Raw genomic sequence first — 12,938 nt, forward strand, 5'->3', positions numbered from 1 at the left:
GGAACTACCAATCAACCACCCCCAGAGATCTACCTCCTAAAGATCACACCCCAACATCCCACACTGGACGGAGAGACATTAGCAATGACCAATGCGCCTTCTGCAAAGGGCTCGGCCATTGGAAATCCCAGTGTCCGGTTCTGCTAGAGATGAATAGAAATAGGGATTCCAGGGATGTGGCGGGTGGTCCGAGGAATAGAATACAGGGACGAGGGAGCCCCAACGACACCAATAATGACAGATCAGGAAGACTGAACACATTTGACCGACCCCGACATAACCAATATCAGCTATCTGAAGGTGAACATACCCCCGACTTTGCATAGGACTGCCAGGGGCAAGGGAGGGATCCAGTCGAGCTCTGTGTTGACCAGCAAGGTCCTTATGTCACCGCTAAGGTCTTGGGTACAGAGTCTCCATTCTTGGTAGACACTGGGGCGACACGTAGTGTGTTATCAAAACGACTGATTCCAAGGGCACCCTTGTCTGGCTCACACATAACGTCGATAGGTTTCGATGGGACGCCCTCCACTAACCCCCTGTCCGTACCTATTACCTTTGACCTAGAAAACAACACTACTGACGCGACATTTCTCCTTTCCTCCAACTCCCCTGACGCCATTATGGGCATTGACTTACTGAAGCATTTTCGAGCTACCATTAGGTGTTCCCCAGATGGAATACGAGTCATCCTGTACGACAACCCAGACATGCCCAGATCCCCTCCCCCACGACACATGTGCTCTATAACTGACGCTGACCTATCCCTGCTTGACACCCTACCTTCGTACCTGTGGGCCAAAAATGACTCTGATGTGGGGCGAATGATGATTGATCCTATTCACATAACTGTACGACAGGACGCTATGCTCCCGAAACTCCCGCAGTATCGGATATCGCCAGAGGGTGAGAAGGCACTGGTAGCGATCATTCAGTCTCTGGTAGACGCAGGAGTGGTTGAAGAGGTGGTTAGCAACGTCTGCAACAGCCCAATCCTACCTATTGTTAAGAAGCAGGGTGAAGGAGATGAGAAAGCGTACCGCTTCATCATCGACTTGCGAGAGATTAACAAAGTAGTTGTACCCCAATATCCTGTGGTATCTGATATCACCACCATTCTAACCCTCATCCCGTCCACTGCCACCACCTTTACTGTTATCGACCTTAAGAACGTGTTTTTCTCTATCCCCATCCATCCAGACAGCCGTTACCTCTTCGGCTTCACTCTAAAATCCCGCTCGTACCGATTCTGTAGAGCTCCCCAGGGGTACACTGAAAGTCCCAGCATTTACAGCCAGGCCCTCAAAAGACAGCTGGATGCCTTCCAGCTACCAGAGGGAGTGGTGTTGATCCAATATGTTGATGATATCCTTTTGGCGGCCGACACCACCCCGCTTGCAACGACAGCCACCGTCCAACTCCTACACTTTCTTGCAGAAAATGGCCATAAAGTCTCCAAAAAGAAGTTACAGTTCTGTCAGCCACAGGTGACTTACCTAGGCCATCTTCTGTCCAAAGAAGGGAGGAAACTTACACCCGACCGAATCCAAACCATCCTAGATACCCCCATCCCGAAAACACAAAAGCAGGTCCGCTCTTTGGTTGGCCTAACCTCTTTTTGCAGACAGTGGTTGCCTAATTACAGCCTCATTGTGAAACCATTACTTGCCCTACTGACCAAGGATGCCCCCTCCCCGTTTCCTTGGACCGCTGAGTGTCAAGCCTCCTTTAAGGAATTACGGGATGCACTCTGCTCAGCGCCCGTCCTCGGAACGCCGGATTACTCCAAACCCTTCTCCCTCTTCACCCACGAAAGGGAGGGATGCGCATTGTCTGTCCTAACTCAATCAATTGGCCCTAAGCAGCGCCCTTGTGCCTACTTCTCCGCCACTCTTGATCCTGTAGCCAGAGCTTTGCCTGCCTGCCTTCGAGCAGTAGCCGCCGCTGCTGTCTCTATCCGTCAGAGCGAGGGAATTGTACTTTCCAACTCCCTCACAGTGCTAGTACCCCATGCAGTTGACACCCTCTTGAATCAGACAAAGACCCAACACCTGACTAGCGCACGACTGACAGGGTATGAACTGACGCTACTTGCACCCCACATCACGCTAAAGAGATGCACGACTTTGAATCCTGCCACATTGTTACCACTGCCTGAAAATGACCCTGACATTCCTCCCATCCACGACTGTGTGACCCTCACGGACGAACAAACTAGGAGTAGGGTTGACCTCCGAGACACTGCTTTCCCTGACCCCGATGGAGAGCTATGGGTAGACGGCTCTTGCATCAAACTCCCTGATGGCACCACTTCAGCTGCCTATGCAGTAACGACAGCCCGAACAGTAGTTGAGACAGCCTGCATCACACAACGATCTGCCCAAGCAGCAGAGCTGATAGCCCTCACTCGAGCATGCATCATAGCCGCAGGGACCACCACGAACGTATATACGGACAGCCAGTATGCCTTCGGAGTGGTCCACCATTTTGGGCTCCTGTGGAGGGAGAGGGGATTCCTGACGTCCCACGGCACCCCGATCCTCCACGGAGATTTAGTCTCCGCCCTGATTGAAGCAGTTCTCCTCCCCAAACGATTAGCGGTGATAAAATGTCAGGCACACAAAAGGGTGACAGACTTAGTGGGACAAGGGAATGCATTGGCCGACATTACTGCACGAACCACAGCCGAGAATAGGACGGTGACACGCATGTACGTGACCAGGTCACAAGCAGAAACATGGAGTGACACAAGGATAATGATCAGAGACATACAATCGGCCAGCACCCCTCACGAGCTGACTAAATGGGCAGGGGTGGGTTTGAAGGATGAGGAAGGCTGTTGGCGAACGAAGGATGCAAGCAAATGGATGCTGCCCGACTCATATCTGATTCCCATACTGACCATGGCCCACTCCCCCGCACACATAGGATCTGCACCCATGATCGAACTCATTTCCAAAGTCTGGCATAACGACAAAATCCCTGACTCAGCCAGACGCCTAGTTCAGCAGTGCCTTATCTGCCTGCAACACAACCCCGGGAAAGGGACTGTAGTGCCCCGGGGAGGGTTTGGGACCCCCAATCACCCCTTTGAGGTCCTTCAGATGGATTACATCCAACTAGAAAGATGCCAAAGCCTGAAGTATGTACTAGTCATCGTATGTGCCTTCAGCAAATGGGTAGAAGCCTATCCAACCCGTGACAACACTGCCATGACTACTGCCAAAGTACTACTGAAGGAATTCTTCCCTCGCTATGGCCTTTGCCGAATTTTATGGAGCGACAATGGCCCCCACTTCATAGCTGAGGTTATCCAGCTAATCCTGAAAGGGTTGGGGGTGAAGCAACGATTCCATGCGGTCTTCCACCCCCAATCCGCTGGTCTAGTGGAACGCCACAATGCCACACTCAAGCTGAAACTGGCAAAAATAGTGGCCACCACTGGACTTAACTGGCCGGATGCCCTCCCACTGGCTTTGTTATCAATGCGCTCCACTCCCACCAAGCACCATTTGACCCCCTACGAGGTCGTGTTCGGGCGGCCAATGAATCTCTGGACTGCTCCCAAACCGACCTCCATTCATGACGTCCCAGACGTCCTACTATCTGATTATCTGTGCAAGTTAACTAAAACGTTGTCTGTCATTCATCAACAGGTGCAGCAGGCCATCCCCGATGCTTCCAGGGGCCCCGGTCACGACATCCAACCGGGAGATTTCGTATTGATACGAAATTTCCAGCGAATCAAGAGTCTGGAGCCTCGGTGGACGGGCCCCTGGCAAGTGCTGATCACCACCCGAACGGCACTCCGAGTGGAGGGGAAGAGGCACTGGCTGCACGCGCATCATTGCCGGAAGGTCTCTGCAAACCTGGCCACGACAGAAAACATCAACACCCAAGAAGAGCTCCTGAGCAAAGACCGACCGATATTGGACTGTTATCCAGATACTGAGGCACTCGAACTTGCAAAATTCTCTGATCCTACTGTGCCATCCAGAGAAGGGTATTTCCTGCGTCGAAAGGAGGGAGTCTCGGCTAAGTAGGCCACGGACTAAGTTAAAATCTCAGAACGGTGACCTACACACAATCAAGGGTTGCCGGGAGAGAAGCTAAACGAGGTCTGTGGTTCTGCCCACTACCGAGCCCCTTGAAGGTGATGGAAGCGCCAAATAAGAAGATGATGGAAGCGCCAGATAAGAAGATGATGGAAGCAACGGGAAATACCCAGTATAGAAATCCAAAGACTGACAACCTACACAAATCAAAGACAATTGCACTCTTCATTGTCTTCCTCTTCTGCCTCCTACTCATGACCTCCTTCTGGATCCTGGAGGAGAGCACACCGGCTCATGAGACCTTGCTACCTACTGCACAGCCAACACCCCTGAAAGAGCATCACCTAATCTCTCTGTCGCCTCAGCTCCGAGAAAGGCGCAGGGAATTCTGGAACAATTCCTTCGTGCAACTGTTGCACCAACACAACCTTGCTGCAAATGCTACGAACTGTTGGATCTGTGGGTTGCTCCCGCATGCCACTGGACACTCCATCCCCTTCATCCCTTCACCCTTCTCAGTTCACGGCTCTTGCCTCACCTGGTTGATCCTCATGCAAGAAAGCCACAGGGACAACGCTACCTCCAGTCGGACAGTGTCACACTTCTACTCTGGGTTCTGGCTGAACAAAACAGGAAAAACCCCAGCTGCCCTGTGTCCTGCGCTCGCAGGCACCACCTTCATCAAAGACATTCCAGCCAAAGAACGAGTCGAAGTACAGGTGCTCCACAATCCAGCCAGAACCACCTTCTCTCATCTGCAGAAACAAACTACCGCCACCCTGACTGTGGCTCTGTCCGTGATCAATGTCACTGGCCTTGTGTGCCTAGAAGGCCAGGGAACGCAGCTGGTGGGTTACAGCGCCTGCCGAGTCACCAGAACATTGGACTCAGCTGAACCCCCTTCTTTTGTTGCCTCACCGAATATGTACTTTGTGTGTGGCACCAAGGCTTACACCTGGCTCCCGGGAGGATGGAAGGGCACCTGTTATATTGCCTTCGTTCTTCCACCCACATATGTAGCCCCTGCCAACCACCACCGGCAGAGGCGGGCAGACGACCTTGGACAAGCCGACTCCACCGGAGCACAGTTCCTGGATGCAGCAAAGGGACTTGTTCCTCTGTGGGGTCCAATGGCAAACAGCCGTGCTATCCGACACCTGACCCAGGCCGTAGAAACAACGATCAACATCACGGCTGGCATCCTCGCCAACAACACTGCGGAGCTTCAGGCGGTCCGCCTTGTGACCCTTCAAAATCGACTCGTCCTAGACGTAGTTCTAGCCGACCGAGGAGGAGCATGCCGCATCATCGGATCCAGCTGCTGCACCTACGTACCAGACAACTCGCCCTCAGTCTACAAAGCCATTGAACACCTCCACAGACTGTCCTCAGAGGTTCACCAAGAGCAGGAAGGATGGTGGCTTGGGAGCTGGTTTTGGGACACTTTGAAAAATTGGGGTTGGAAGTTGTTTTCCTTCGTGCTGATACCTATTGTAATATTATGTGGGTGTTGCTTAGGTATCCAATGTCTGCCACCATTGTTCGGCCTTCTTTCTAGCTACATGTGCCCAAAGACTTTGGACTTCCGAAAAGAGCACATGAGCCCCCTCTATGAAGTAGAACTACGTGGCCTTATGGGGATAAATCCGAACTGACAAGTTGGCGAGACATGTTAAAAGGGAGGACTGTGGAATTTTAGTTTGCGATCTGAACATCATCTGCGCCAGCTTGTCACCTATGTACTACGCGCACGGCAGCCATTCTAGGTCACCTATGTATTACGTGCACGGCAGCCATTTTAGATATCATGGTCTCCCTGTCCACGACCGATCGCCAGCGCGCCCCTCTGACCCAGCAAGCATCCTCCGCGCACCCTGGCTCCCCCCTCCCTCCTCCTTATGAGCATGACCCATCTGCATGACCCTGTCCTTAGGAGTCACGCCAGCGCCTGACCAACACCTCCTCTCTTCCCATGAATGCCCCTCTGTTGATAAACCTCCCCTCTGCGCTGGATTGTCCACGCAGCATGAATACCATTCCATTGATGGCCCCTCACCCGGTGTCCGACTGTCCCCACAGGTCCGAGGCCATTGCCTAAGCCGAGAGATACCATTTACTGCCCTTATTGTATGAGGTCGCTCTCCTTCAAAGGACCCTCTATTGATCCAGGCCTCCCCACCCCCTGTGACATGATCAGGCGCACACATCCTAAGGCTCAACGAAACACTCAGCTGCGTGATGACCCTCTCTCTTATCAGCAGGTTAAGGACCTCCATTGTGAATGTATATGGGGGTGGGATTAACACGAGGATTACGGGGATGTCTTTTCCCATGCCTTACAAAGTTGTGATTGTATTAAAGGAAGGTCACATGCCATAAACCAGTGTATAAGAGGCCAGGCCTCTGAGTGGCTGTTAGAGCACCTCGAGACGATACCTTGTTGTCTGATCTGATGTGTTCTGCTCCGTCGGAATAAACTTCTGTTTCCTGCCTTCTGGTCTCCGGCGCCTGCCTCATTGCTTGGTAATTTGAATGGTACAAGGGCGGTTAGCGCCGGGCAAAACTTGAGAAAGGTCCTAGCCCTACCTTTTTCCACACAGTGGTTGAGGAAGAGAACTTGCAGATGGACATATTTACTGGGAAAGAAAAGGTGTATGCTACTGAATGAGGATGACTATACTCTGATTTTACTGTCAGAGATGACCGCCGAGATAATCACAACTCAATGCCAGATTTATTTTGACACAAAGCAACGCAAGTGCATAAGTCATATTTGCTAAGCTACCTTCCCTGGCTATGTTGAAAACGAGCCCATAATCCTATCGATGCCCAAGCTGCTGGCGCAAACCGCCTCTTAGTTCCCATGTTGAATAGTTATTAAAATAAAGAGACGGGCGCTGGAAGCAGGAATCAAGAACAGAGTTTATTTCTCATGAGGAGAGCAAGTCATTTCGGACACGAAACACAGTGTCTTTCGGGAGGTGCTCTAACAAGTGAGCTTGAGACTCTGGCTTTTATACTCTACAGAACACTTGATAACACAATCAGGAATGTATGACGCAAAAGAAAGACATCCCTATAATCCTCGTGGTGATCCTACCCATATACATTCACAATGGGGACCCTTGACCTGCTGATAAGAGGGGAGGGCAATCACGCAGCTGGGTGTTTTGTAGGATGTGTGCGCCGGATCATAGCCCGGGGGGTGGGGTGGCTAAGACCAATAGAGGATCCTTTGAAGAGGAGTGACTCCGTACAATAAGGGCAGTAAATGGTATCTCCTGGCCCAGGCGATGGCCTCGGACATGTGTGGTCAGCCGGACTCGGGGGAAAGGGTCATCAAAGGAGTGGTATTCATGCCGCGTGGACAATCGAGCGCGGAGGGAAGGCTTGTCAAGAGAGGGGCATTCATGGAAGGGAAGGAGGTGTTGGTCAGGCGCGGCCGCGACTCTCAAGGACAGGGTCTTGCAAAAGAAGGTTTTATGACTTGCCTGTGTGAGGAGAAGGGAGGGGGGGCCAGGGTGGACACAGGGACAGAGTCACACAGAGAGAGAGAGAGAGATAGATCTTATGACCCGTACATGAGAGAGCGGGGGCAGTCGGGTGCAGCTGGGGAGGGCTATGCCCGCTAAGGCGAAGGATGCCTCTTCAAGAGGGAATGGGGGGGTTTGCGTGGGTCGAGCAAAAGGGGGCTGCCTTTCAGGGCAGGGTCGTGTACACGCAGAAGGGGAGCCGGTGATTCTAATCTTTAGGCGGGCAAAAAGGGCCAGGGTGCCTAAAATGGCTGCCATGTATACATGGGTACAGGCCTTTGCTGGCAGTAGGATGTAGTTAATGCTTTACGGTATTCATGGTACGCGCAGGGAGAGGAGTGGGAAAAGGGAAATGAACGTTGCTTATGTACATCAATGTTTCTATTTTTCTACAGTCGCCCCTTTTTACATAGCAAAAGTTCATTTTCGTGATCGATGATGGTACATATAAACAGGCACGGTCGCAGAATTAGCATTGTCAATATTAGCATATGGTATATAATCATGGACAGTTGATGTGTTTGGTAGAATACGGCACATAGGATATTGCATTTGTCGAGTTCCTACCATTTCAAAGCACTACATAGCATAAATGTTTCTGATTAAAAAAATGTAACCAATGAACAGTTTTGACCAGGTAGTTGAGGGCGGAATTCAGTTCAATATACAATATTTCTTCATCCCAGTGTCTTTTTGTCAGTGAGCCATCACTGGTAGGCTCTAGTCCGAGTACTTTCGTTGGCGCTGTTGAGCACCGGCGGTGGAGCTATAGGTCCAGCTCTGTTCTATCCTTTCGCGTTGCAGGGTGCGGTCAGTCCTCTACTGTTAGACCACAGTCCTGTTCCCTAAACAATCCGGCTGGTGGCGCCTCATGCTCGGCACCCATAGTTCTATGGCAGCATCCTATTCCCAGTGGGATGCTGTTCGTTCCTTTGGCAAAAAGTCACGTGGAAAAGAGGGTGAGTGTGGTCCAAATAGTCGATAGGGGAGAGGGTGGAGTTGGGTCAGAGTTCCTGGGACACCCAAAAGGGACCAAGGGAGCAAAGGATAACAAGCAGGCAGGCCCATCCATCGGGCTCAAGGAAGGGGGACGGAGACTCCAGGCACACGTGGTTTAGCAGGCGGGGGGCTTCGAGGCGGCCCACCGTTTTTCATTTTCCACGTTGAAATTGCGGTCTCGTCCCGTATCCTGTTGCTCTGCGGCTCCACCTTTGGTCGAGGTCACACGAGTCCCAAGATCCGCAGCCAGGCTGTACGTCACTTCTGACCCATCTCCTTCGGTGGTCGTGAATCTTTGAATAGGTACAAGACAAGGTTTCAGTGAAATGGCAAAAGAAGATATCTATGCATGTGAATTCCTCCCTCAATTCTACGCATTTGGGAGATACGCTCATTGGTCACAGTCAGAGGTCCATTACCAAGCAGTGCATGTGTCAGTATTCCTACTGGGTTCATGGTAGGTCTATTCATCGTCTTATTTATAAGTCAAGTGATGTTCCCATCAACTGTGCATTACATCATATTCAGCATTTTACAGAGCATTTCCCATCAGGACTGGCTAACCTTTTCGAACAGGGCGGGGGTGCCATTATCGAGAGTCAGGCAAAACAGGGTATTCTCGAGGGTCAACAGCTACTCATGTGCATCAAGTTTATATTCGGGACAGCAATTGGGGTTTATCGAAAAATGGGGCGGGGATGCTTCGGGCGCTTGCGCTTGGGTGCAAAAAGGGGGGTGGGGCAATCCGGGCGTCGGGGGTTCAATCTGGACGTGGCGTTCGTTTCTGAAGAACAGACATAAGGTGCCATTGACATACAGTTCCCCTATAAATGGCCAGATTTGGGGGACTTTAGTCGTCTTACCTGTCCTTTCCTTCTCAGCCAATTCAAGTTCATTCATTTTGCAGAAAGGAGAGGCAGTAATATGGCAAGGTACAATCATTTTAGTTTCAGCCAATTTCGCTGAACACCTTCGCGTTCAATAAATATCCAATCAGACTGGTGCCGGTGGGGCACGATTTTACCAAAAGAGAGAATAGGAAGACTCTCATAGAGAGTGAGAGTCGTCCGCAATCTAATCGAGCCATTCGGTACACGTATGACATGTAGGGAGAGAGAGAGAGAGAGAGAGAGAGAGAGAGAGGGAGAGAGAGAGAGAGAGAGAGAGAGACGTGTACAAAAATAGGTCATTTAGTGCGCTTACAACACAGAACAGCAAAGGTTAGGTAACATGCAGATACAGACAGAGGGAAGACATAAATCCGTACATTATACACAAACTCAGACAGGGAAGACGGCACATGTATTACACATATATAAGACATTTACGACAAGACAGGAAACAATTGTTAGCCTACAAGATCTGTTTTTATATGTATATCCTACGTATCTTTACTATCCTGTTTTATCTACGTGCTTAGTTCCTTCTATCCTTCCCCCCTTTCCCTTCTCGCTTGTCACGCCTGCGAGCGTTCCCAATTACCAATACTCACACCTCGGCTGGTCGATCAGTAATTAACCTGGTCGTGTTAGTTACCCATGGTTGGATCTTAAGCCATTTTTCTGTTCCCTTCCTTGGTGGGTGGTTCTCCAGGCTGAGGCAACGGCCAGTATTGATCGGGAGAACAGTCGGACAGCTTGGCTATATCTATAAGAGTGTGAGAAAAGGGGGTAGTGCATTTTTGAACATCAGCAGTATTTCTAACTTCCTAGACGGGTGGTGCCGTGGCAACCCTTACCTGTATAATTTTTCTTTGTCCTTTCCCTACCTAGTCAAACGTCCAGTTACATTATTTAATACGTCATTTCTAATCAATTTTTCGTCATTCAGTACCTGTCCAGTTTCTATGTCAGTCCATCCTCTCAGTCGCTATGTCCTAAGGAGGAACAGTCATGTTAAGCCTACGTCTTTTAAAAATTTATCGTTATAGTGACTAAACACATATTCCCCCCCTTCCCTTTTTCGTCGGTGGTCCAACCGTCGCTCTTCCACACCTCAGCCGACGTTCTGACGTGTCCTGCAGAAGGGAGGAAAAGAAGGGGTGGGGGGGGGCAGCATTCAAAGCACATCATCATGCAGTAGTTCGAAAATGTTTCTACCTACCATATACTCGCTCTATCTCCTCGTACTGCATTCCCTTGCCATCTCGGCATTTCAGCCCAGAGGGACCAGTGGTGTCAGATAGATAATCATTGACGATCTGAGTATCTACATGAGCTACTTGGTCGTAACCCTCTTTATCGGGTGCAAGGGTGACGGTCAGGTGGCATTTTCTGCGGTGTCATTTAAAGGGTTATCTGAAACACTTTTCCGGCTGCTTGTGGCACATAAGGTAGCTGCTAAATATCTGGTCCCTTTTTGATCTTCCTCCTTCATCATACTTACTCTTCGCTCACAGTAGTAAGGCATCTAAAACTCATTAATGCAACTGCAACGACCATGCTTTCTTCTTCAAAATACTTTTAATAAACGAAATTGGTGGCAGTTTATTGCATAAAAGTGCAGCAGTGCAAATAAAATCGTATTAAAATTTCCTTACAGAGCAAACATGATGCATGTCAAGAATTCATTTTTAATTAATTCAAAAATTCATTTATCCAATACCCATTCGTTATCTAAGTTACACCAATTCATTTTCCAAATCATAATCAGTACCCACCCCAAGTCAATTCATTATCCAAGCACATACTCAACGCCCTTCATATCTACTTTCATTGTCCAAAAACTGCACATAGATCTCGGGACAACAAGCTGCGCAACCTGGGTGCAACAAAGTTTATTCAAAATATGTTTCATTTTGTGGCGGCGCCATTTTAGGTGGGGTCAGGCGAGTTCCAGCACAGTCAGAAAGTCTCTAGTCTCGCGTGGTTGGCCCAGAACTTTCCGTTGGTAGTTCAAAAAGTTTTGTGCTATGTGGTTAACAGTTTAGCAAATATGGACCATGAGTCAAAGAGTGGGAAGGGCGGCAACAATTTTCCTACCGGGTCATCCTGGCGTTCCTCCGGAACTGAACAAGTCCGTGCCGTGGCTTCATTTTAGCCATTTCCAATCCGAGGCTGGTGCCGGCAGGAGTTGCACCGGTGTCGTGGTTCCCAGTGAAGGGGGCGGGGGCACCCATGCGGAGGGATCGGAGCCCCCCGGCTCTTATAGAATCTTCAAGGTTGAGGGGAGAAGGCATGGAGCGTGTGCCCGTCCTGGGCAGAAGACCGCTTTATGATGTTGACCCTCTTTAAGTAAGAGCATTGGGGTGTCGCTGGAAGCCTCCACCTGGAGGGAGGTGGGGGAGGCTCGTTCGCGTCACCTCCCCCTTCCAGCGACCCCGCGCCGTTATCCGGCTCCGTCGTTTCGATATTGGCCGTGCTGGCTATTTGAAGGTGGGGGGGTGGTCGGCGGCTGAGGCAAGACAGCCCCCCCTTTTCCTTGACATGTGGCAGCACTACCTGTAACTATCCAGGGAATTTGACATGTGGCGGGACTACTTGATTCGCCGCCATTCTCGCCTTCGGCTTCTGCCTTCTTCGTGGGTCGGACCAGGCGAGAGACAGAAGGGGGGGGTGGTCGGTGGCTGAGGCAAGACAGCCCCCCCCCCGTGGCCTGCAGGGCAGCGGAAGAGGAGAGAAGGAGAGGACTCTGCCATTCTTTGGACCGCCTGCCCAACATCATCTCCTCCCGACCGTGGTCAGGCGGGCCCCTCGTGCCTCGAGGCCTTGCCTTCCGGATGGGCGTAACCGCGGACCTGTTGCACTTTGGGAGCTTCCGGAATGAGGGTAGGTACCTATTGGATTGTTTCTATTTCATGTGACCGTTATTTGGGCGTGGCGGGCAATGAGGCAGGCATGTTGGGAGCAGGAACAGGCAGTGAAGCCTAGCTACCTCGTGGCTATTTTTTTTTTTTTTTCTGCCAAACTTTTCGCCATTTTATATTTCTTGTTACGAACTATTTCTAATGTTTCTTATTTTTAGTGAAGTCAAAAGCTCATCAGGGGGTTACTGACTTAGCCTGATTTCTTTTTAGTTTTCTTTCTCTTCCTTAGCGTGTTTCGAGCTAAGGCTTTCTGTTAGTAGGGAACGGTGATCACTTCATATTTTTATGCGTCCTTTTCACTAGGGGGTACTTCTGGGCGGACCAGATGAGTTCCCTCCAATAAATGGTCCGGGGTGGAACGAGATTATCGATCAAAAGGGGAACATATATTCCTTCATTAGGGTATCATCCTGGACAGACCGAGCGATGTACTTCCATCTACTAGGGTAGCCTCCTGGACGGACCAGATGGTCTACCTCCACTAAATGGCCCATGAGCGGGGAGCATATGTCCTCCATAAGGGTAGTCTCCTGGGCGGACCATGCG

Source organism: Lissotriton vulgaris, chromosome 2_2 (genome assembly GCF_964263255.1).
Source record: "Lissotriton vulgaris chromosome 2_2, aLisVul1.2, whole genome shotgun sequence".
In the NCBI taxonomy this organism is placed as follows: Eukaryota; Metazoa; Chordata; class Amphibia; order Caudata; family Salamandridae; genus Lissotriton; species Lissotriton vulgaris.